General features: G+C 42.2%; 1 long non-coding RNA gene across 1 annotated transcript; it reads left to right on the top strand.

The window, feature by feature from the left end:
* The first annotated feature begins 214 nt into the window (after positions 1-214).
* Positions 215-6,494, top strand: LOC131423340 (uncharacterized). The gene is made up of 2 exons (XR_009224753.1): positions 215-2,395; positions 3,846-6,494. It is a non-coding gene; the product is annotated as an uncharacterized LOC131423340 (long non-coding RNA).
* Positions 6,495-8,017: the final 1,523 nt, after the last annotated feature.

Genomic DNA, 8,017 nt, shown 5'->3' with positions numbered 1-8,017 from the left:
ATTCCTAGCTTCCCTGCCTTCTATAAGACTCTGACCCTAGAAGGAGCGCAGCTTTCATGAACTTTTTTTTCTTTTTAAACCATTTAGAAGTTTGTCAGTTAAGGAATAAAATCTCCTTGGGGAAATTCTGTTACAGAAGAAGCAGCCAAAAAGAGCTCATCATGCACTGAGGACAAGTCAGCAGAATGCCCAGGGTTTTTGAGCAGATCCGGTCTCGCCCTGCTCTTGCAGTCTGAGGGCTCCAAGGGACCAGTGGCAATGCGGGAAGAGCAGCGGGCAGGAAGGGCAGCCTGAAGGCTCTCGGCCCCTGCCGGTCACTCAGCTCTCCGGAGCTCTGTCGTTCTCAGAGAAGCCGCCCAATTACAAGAATCAGCGATTGAACCCTCAAAGGCGCCCAAAATCGACTGCAAGCACCCGAAGTATCACATTTGCCTTCTTCCTACATTTCTATCGCCCTGGTGGAGACACTGGTGCGCCTCAAAGGGCCCCGACCACCCACTCGACTCTGAGACCCTGGGTCCAGACTCCTCTGCATCCCCACCCTACAGCCCTGCTGCCTCCAAGCCAGCTTCTCCTCTTGTCCTGTCTTCCAGCTGTCACGAAGCACGACGCCTTCAGCGCAGCCCAAGAAGCAAGGCAAGAACCTAATCGCACCCTTTTCCAGCCTCCCCTAACCCCCTGGCTCGGCACTCTAGGGGGGCATGCCAAGGTCACCAGAAGAGGCGTGACAGTCTCAACCTTAGCTCCCCCCAAACAACTATCTGGGATCCCGGGGACGAGTTCTTCTCCAGTCCCTCAACCCAATTGAGGGTCTCCTCCTTTGATACCCCATGGTCCCACCAAGACCCCTCCCTCCCTTCCCTCTCCTGGTGCTTGCCCCCATCGGGAAACGCTCACTTTCTCTCCTGTATAAGGCTCTCTTGTAAGTCTCCCCTCAGTTTCCTTAGAGAATGAGGGGAGGAGACGTGCCTCCCACTCGCGCAGGGGGAGCAGCAGGGGAACCGACGCAAACTTCTGCTGCACTTACTTCGGGCGAGGCTGCCGCCCCCTCGCCTCTGCTCGCTCTAGCACCGGCTGCTGCTCCGCGGTGACATGAAGCCACCACGCTCGCATTCCCCACACCAGCGCAGCTGCGAAATGCGCAAGAAGGGAAAGGAGTCTCTCTCCAGCGAGCGTGCCCGGGGCCGGAGTGCGGGGCAGAGGTCTGGCCGCCGCGCTTGGCTGCTAGCTGAGCAGTGGCAGCCTTCGCCCCGGGATGCTGCGCTCAGCGCCGCGCGCTCTGCTCCTCTGCTTGGTTGTTTCTGTCCGACTTGCAGTTTTAGTGCATGCCAGGACTGCAGCACCCTCTCCGTCCTCCCCGGGAAACGACTTTCAATTCACCTGGTAGCTGGCGAGGTTCTGCTGAGGGCGAGCAGCGTGACAGCGGGTGCAGAGGAGAGGGAGGAGCGCGGGAGCAGCGGCTGCCCGAGTGCGCCTCCAGCTTCCTCGGCTAAGAGCGCGCAGCCCTCTCCAGCAGCTCTCCTGGGGACTGCAGTCCTGACGTCACCTACACCCCCCGCTCCCCCAACCCCAGCGGAGGAGCGGCGCGCAGGGTGGGGTGCAGAGAGCGAGGACGAGTGAGTGTAAGCGGGAGTGAATGTGTGTGTGTGTGTGTGTGTGCACGCGCGTGTGCCCCGCAGGGCCGGGGACGGATTGGAAGGGCCGCTGGAACCTGAAAGAAGCCTGAAACAGCTTTCTACAAACAGTCGCCAAGGGTTTGCCGTGAACAGCCGGGGGCGCTCGCTTTCAGGTTGGGGCGGGAATACTAGGGAGGTTGAGTTTGGACGAGGGAAAGGATTAACAAAGCCTGGGCGATGGAAGTGCGGGAGTTGGGTACTCTTTTCCCAAAGTTGGAGGATGCACAGAACGCTTTTCAAAAAGCTGCGCTAGAGGTTTAGGAGGAACAGGGAGTAGACCTTATGGGAGAGTTGATATTCACGCTCCTGTAGCAGGGGATCGGGTTGGAGTTGGGATGTTCTCAGGATCCTCTTGGCCTCCACTAGTGCTTGCAATTCCCGAGAGGAAGGAGCCGAGCGAGTCCTTTGAGGAGTCAAACGAGTCCTCTTACCGCTGACTACTGTCAAGTTGCTGCAAAGAAAGCAAAGTGGCTGGCTTTCCGCACCCAGTTTCTCCCGGTGTGAACCTGAGGGAGCGTTTCTGCCAGAAGCTGGACGTAAGCACCCGTAGCCAGCAAAAGGGATCAAGGCCAAGGCAGGGCTCCAGGTGCGTGAGGCCCCGCCCTTCGGTCCTGGTCTGAGGCCGCGGTGGTGAGAACTCCAGGAAAGATTCTCTTGAGGTCATCAGGGTGAGGTCACCATTTGAGTCTTTGCCGCTCTCCAGGACCTGTGCTCCAAAGGTACTTATCTACGTAGCCACCCAACTTTCCTCATTCTCTGAAATTGTCCTAAGGGCCAAAAATAAAAGAGACTTTCTGCAGAGGCGCCAAATGAAGGCGCTTTAGGTGGTGCTGGAGTGGTTAAAGGTTGTTGTTCTTGGAGCGTTTGTGCCTTACCAGCAACCTTGGAGAAGAGTGCTTGGCTCCGTGCACCTGCAGCGCACCCCTCCCGGCTACTGAGTGCCCAGGCTGGAGCTGCTGGCCCTCTGCCTGCCGCACCCTAGCGGGAGAAAAATGTGCAATGCGTTGCAGCACAGGCTAAATCGGCTGCCAGCAGCGAGGCGTCAGGTGCGCTCTGCAGTGACCGCCAGCATAGCCAGCGATTTTTTGCCCCTGTTGAGTGACATTCGTTTTAACTGCAAGCGTCTTCCTTCTTTAATACAGACACCATTTAATCGCCGAGATGCTCTTATTCATTAAAATAACTTTCTGAAGGGTGGAACTAGGATGAGGGACATAAAAGGAAGAAAATATTCCCAGTTCATAAACAATGTTCTTTATAACTTGAACTTTCTAAAGTGACCAGAGTAGCATCAGATCTGAACAAAACAGCTGAAAGTTTTATTACAATCTCAATTCTCCAGTGGAAGTTTAATTAAAAAAAAAAAGAAGCAAATCTGGAATCCTGGTCTAAACTGTTGTAGATTTAATAATCTTAGGAGTTCCCACATTTGAAAATTAGAATTTTAGCTAATTGGGCAAAAGTACAGATACCCTTAACTGTGATCTGGATTTCACAAATAAATAGTAATTAAAATGAGTAAAGGTACACCATGTTCCTAAATAGAACAAGGGAAATATTAGACAAGGACATGGGGTCATTAGGTCCTTCTGTAACCATCCTATTTCTTCAAATTTGAAAGCTCTCTGACATCATGAGCAATTATATAACTAGATCTTAGTTATGCATGTTTTGAAAGCAGTTAATTCCTCAGTAGGAGTCACTGTTCCCTGAAAATGCTAGTTCAGATTAATAGTGTGGGAATCAGCAAGTCATTGACAAATTAAAGAAATGATTTGAAAATAAAATTGTAAAGTGGCAGCTTCAAGTGTTCAAGGCAATAAGTTAGTGACTCTCTATTAGCAAGTATGACAGCCTGGCTGACATAACTACAGTAAATAATGGCTATCTGATGTGGCAGGCCTAAGTGCTCCTGCTCCTTCCCTTATTTCCCATTGCATTCTGTCTACATCTCCAGAATGACTCTTTTTTTACATTCTAACCTGATGGGTTGTTTTCATCTGTGCCTTCCTTCTAAATTTACAAGCTCCTCCAGGGCAGGAATTTTGTTTGCTTTTCTTAGGACCCAGGCCAGTGCCTGGTCAATGGTAGGCACTTAATAAACATCTGTTATTGGACTGTTTTATAAAGAATACAAAATAACCACATTTAAAAAATCTGTTTTTACAGTATGGGACAAGCATAAAAACAGAAGCACAGACCAATGCAACAAAAATCAAAGCCTGGAAATAAACTTTTTTAAATGGTCAACTAATTATCAACAAGGACACCAAACGCTCACAATGGGAAACAGTCACTTTAATAAATGGTGCTGGGAAAATTGGATCCTACATTAAAAAGAAAAAAAAAATGGAACCCTTTTCTTATGCTGAAAATGGACAAAAGACCTAAATGTAAGGCCCAAAGCTATAAAAGTCCTAAAAGAGAACAGAAGGGGAAGGCTCCTTTAAATTGACTTTGGCAATGAATTTTTTGGATATCACATCAAAAGCTCCGGCTACCAAAGCAAAAATAAATACAGGGACCACATCAAACCCAAAACCTTGTGCAGAATAAGGGAAACAACCAACAAAATGAAAAATATTTGCAAGCCACATATCTAATAAAGGGTTAATATCCAAAATTTATTAAGAACTCTTAAAACTCAGTAGCAGAAAAATAAATGACACAATTAAAAAATGAGCAAAGGACCTTCTTTTATGTCCAAAGAGGACATAAAAATGGCCAGAAGGTATGTGAAAAGATAGTCAACATAATCAATCAAAAGGGAAATTTGAACTAAAAATACTCTGAGAAATCACTCACACCAGTTAGAATAGTCATTATCAAAAAGACAGATAACAAATGTAGATATGGAAATGGAAAACAAGCAGACCTTTGTAAACTGTTGGTGGAAATGTAGATTGGTACAACCATTGTAGAAAACAGTATGCATGTTCCTAAAGAAATTAAAAATAGAACTACCCCTGTGATCTATCAATTTCTCTTCTGAGTATATGGACAAAAATGAAATCACTACCTTGTAAAGAAATCTAGACTCTAATGTTCATTGCAACATTATCCACAATAGCTAAGTAATAGAAACAACCTAAATATGAATGGACAAAGAAATAGTGGTATTTATACAATGGAATATTGTTCAACTTTTTTTAGTTGTTTTAATGGCATTACATGGAAAAACCATAAAAAAGTATACACCTTGGGAATATTGTCATTCCCAAATATTTTTAATGTTTGTATTGGTTCATAAATACAAAAGAGTAGGAAGTATAGTCTTAAAACTTCTGAATCTGATAACTTTCCCTAATTCAGCCTGTTTAACCATTTCCAAGAAGACACCTTCTTTTTTCTTTTTTTTATTTGTTCTAATTAGTTATACATGACAGTAGAATGTATTTTGACACATTATACACAAATGGAGCATAGCTTCTTCTTCCTCTGGCTGAACATAGAAGTCAATCTTAAAAAAGGAAATTCTACCATTTGTCACAACATGGATAGGATTGGAGGATATTATGCTAAGTTCAATAAACCAATGGTAGAATGGAAAATATTGCATGGTTTCACATATACAATAAGACATATTCACATGAATATAGTTGAAGTGCATTTGTGTTTTTTTTTTTTTTCCCCAAAAAGAGAGCTCAGTACAGAGAATGAAATAGTGGTTTCCATGGATGGGGAAGGGGAGAGAAAATGAGATGTAGGTCAAAGAAAATAGCATATGTGTAGGCTGAACAAGTTTAGAGATTGAATATACAATATGAGGATAAAATTGTATAATATTAGAGATTTTATTAAATAGTAAATTTTTGGCTGCTGCTGTCACAAAAATAGCAACTGGGTTATTGTATGTTATCTGCCTCACTATAGTAACCATTTTACTATCTATATGTATCCAGTCCATCATGCTACAAATCTCAAATATAAATGATAAAATTTAATTTAAAATGATATAAAATAAAATACAATATTTTAAGCTATATAAAATAAAATACAATATCAATGTTACATATGTTTACATATATGAAATGGAAAAGATGGAAAGGAGAAGAGAAGAAAGGGAAGGATAGGGAAAAAAATCAGCTTTCTAAAGGATAAATATTGATGGCCCAATTTATCACTAGAATTTCTTTCTTGTTCATTTTGACATTTACATGTTTTAAAGATTGGTTTGGGAAAATCAGAAGCACTATCCAAAATGCATTACACATACTTTTCTCATTGTGTATAATGCAGCCCATCATTTTAAATTGGGCATAGGCATTGCTGATAAGTTAAGAACCTTTGTAAGTTCAACCTACCTGGACTGTGCCCTAATTAGTATGAGAAGAACCAAGATTCAGGCACTCTCAATACAGCCCAACAGGCCAAGCCAATGTGACATGACTGCACTCAGGCTACCTATGTCCAAGCAGTTTAATTATCAGATAATTACAGGGACCCCCCCCCCCAACACACACACAAACCTGTATCAATCCACAGCTACCATAGAGCCAGAGCATCATGGTCACAAAGAAGAAACAGATCTGCTCTGTTGGGGCCAGGATAGGAGGTTCCTGTGTTGGAGCAGGAGGTATACTTCAATACAGTAGTGGCTCTTCTTCACATACTCCATAGCCATTAAAGCTCTGAGCCAAACACAAATACTAGGTAACACAACCATGGAGAATCATAATCCTGAGCTTCTAGAAGCTATCTCCACCATCAAAATAAGCTCCCTCCATCTTTGATGTGGCTTCTCATTTTCTGCAACAGGAAAAGTAAAGAAAAATTAAAAAACAAAACAAAACAACAACAAAAACCAAGAATAAAAATTATTTCACATAGTACTTAGCTTCTTCTATGTCCCCTAAACACCAGTTTACATATTACTTGTACAACTTCTAGCATATTTTTTTGTGTGTAGTGTATACCTATATTTATCCAGGTAGGTAATAAATATGCAAATACACATTACTTAAAGATGATAAAATGATTTTAATAGATCTATCCAATTATGTAGGTATTTTTCTAGAGAGACATTTGAGACAAGCCTAAATTAATTCATGATAGAGAAAACCAGACCAAAAAATTTTAAGCACTTATTTTTAGAACATAGCAAGTTTGGTATAAAACACTGGAATTTTCCTGCAACTTCTCTCAGGACTTAGGCTGGCTCTTAATATTTTATGCTTCATGATATATTAATAGCTTTGTATTTGAACTGCTTGTCTAGTGCCGAATAATCCTGACAAAGTTAACCCCTCAGTCAAAAATCCAAGTGGCCAATTTCTTTCTAAGAAATTAAAGTCCTAAACTAATACATTCAAATTTCAGAAATGTCATGATTGAAACAAAAAGTTGATATAATACATTTAAACATGGCATTCACAAAAGTAATTTAGAAATTTTATACTAAAATGTTAATGAGGAAGCATAATAATTATACTTCACCAAGATTTTAAAATAAGTCTGCCTTCTTATGATTTATAGAACAGACTTTCTAAATGGACTCTATTTACAGCAAGGAACATCTGTCTATTCATGTCATAAACCTAATTAACAATAGCAAAGAGACAATTCGTTGTTTCCAATTCAAGTTTTGGGAAGAGATACCTGACAGGTAGGTTGTTCAGTGTTGGGCATGCTCCTCTAAGTAGATTTACTTAACACGTGAAAACAACGTTGCAAGTAGAAAGTTTTCATTTTTCCACATCACTGGTATGAAGGCAAGAGAAGTCTCAGCCAGAATGGATTTAGAAAGTCAAGTACTTATCAGACTGGATTCTTGCCCTTAACAACCCTATAGTCTTGTGCCCTGTCATCTCTGCCTTTCCTTGTGAACTGCCTTTGAGTTGTGCTCAGGTGAACATTGGAATCCACCTTAGCAAGTCAGGGAGCCCTGAATTTACAGTAATGTTTAGAATTTCTTTAAAATACTCAGAAAGTATTTTAAAATGGATTTAGTGACACTACTTTGATACTTCTTGCCTTGTACAGAGCAGCTTCAACCTAGGTTGAAAAGAACATTTGCTTTTATCCATCATTTCTTCCCAAACACCTATTTCTTTAACCCTATTTTCCAGCTGATCTCCTCCTACTTTTGCAGAGTAGTGTTTTTTCATTTACATTGTCTAATTCAGGCAATTAGAACTTAGGCACCTCTGGGTAGAGCCCTTGTCTGCCTACGTGTTTCTGAAGCATTATGTACACTTACTTCACTCTATAAATAATAATAACAGTAATCATCCTCTATACAAAATTAGAATGTTAGCATATTCAACCAGTTTAGTATGCTGATTTGCTTTAGTGCTTCATAATTATCTCATGAAACCTATGGTATAATGGGCACTACATTA

The sequence above is a fragment of the Marmota monax genome, unplaced genomic scaffold, assembly GCF_021218885.2.
Source record: "Marmota monax isolate L192 unplaced genomic scaffold, Marmota_monax_Labrador192_F-V1.1 WCK01_AAM20220418_F8-fsc01344, whole genome shotgun sequence".
NCBI classification, from domain to species: Eukaryota; Metazoa; Chordata; class Mammalia; order Rodentia; family Sciuridae; genus Marmota; species Marmota monax.
The sequence above is the reverse complement of the archived record's forward strand: the minus strand, read 5'-3'. Positions and strand labels throughout refer to the sequence as shown.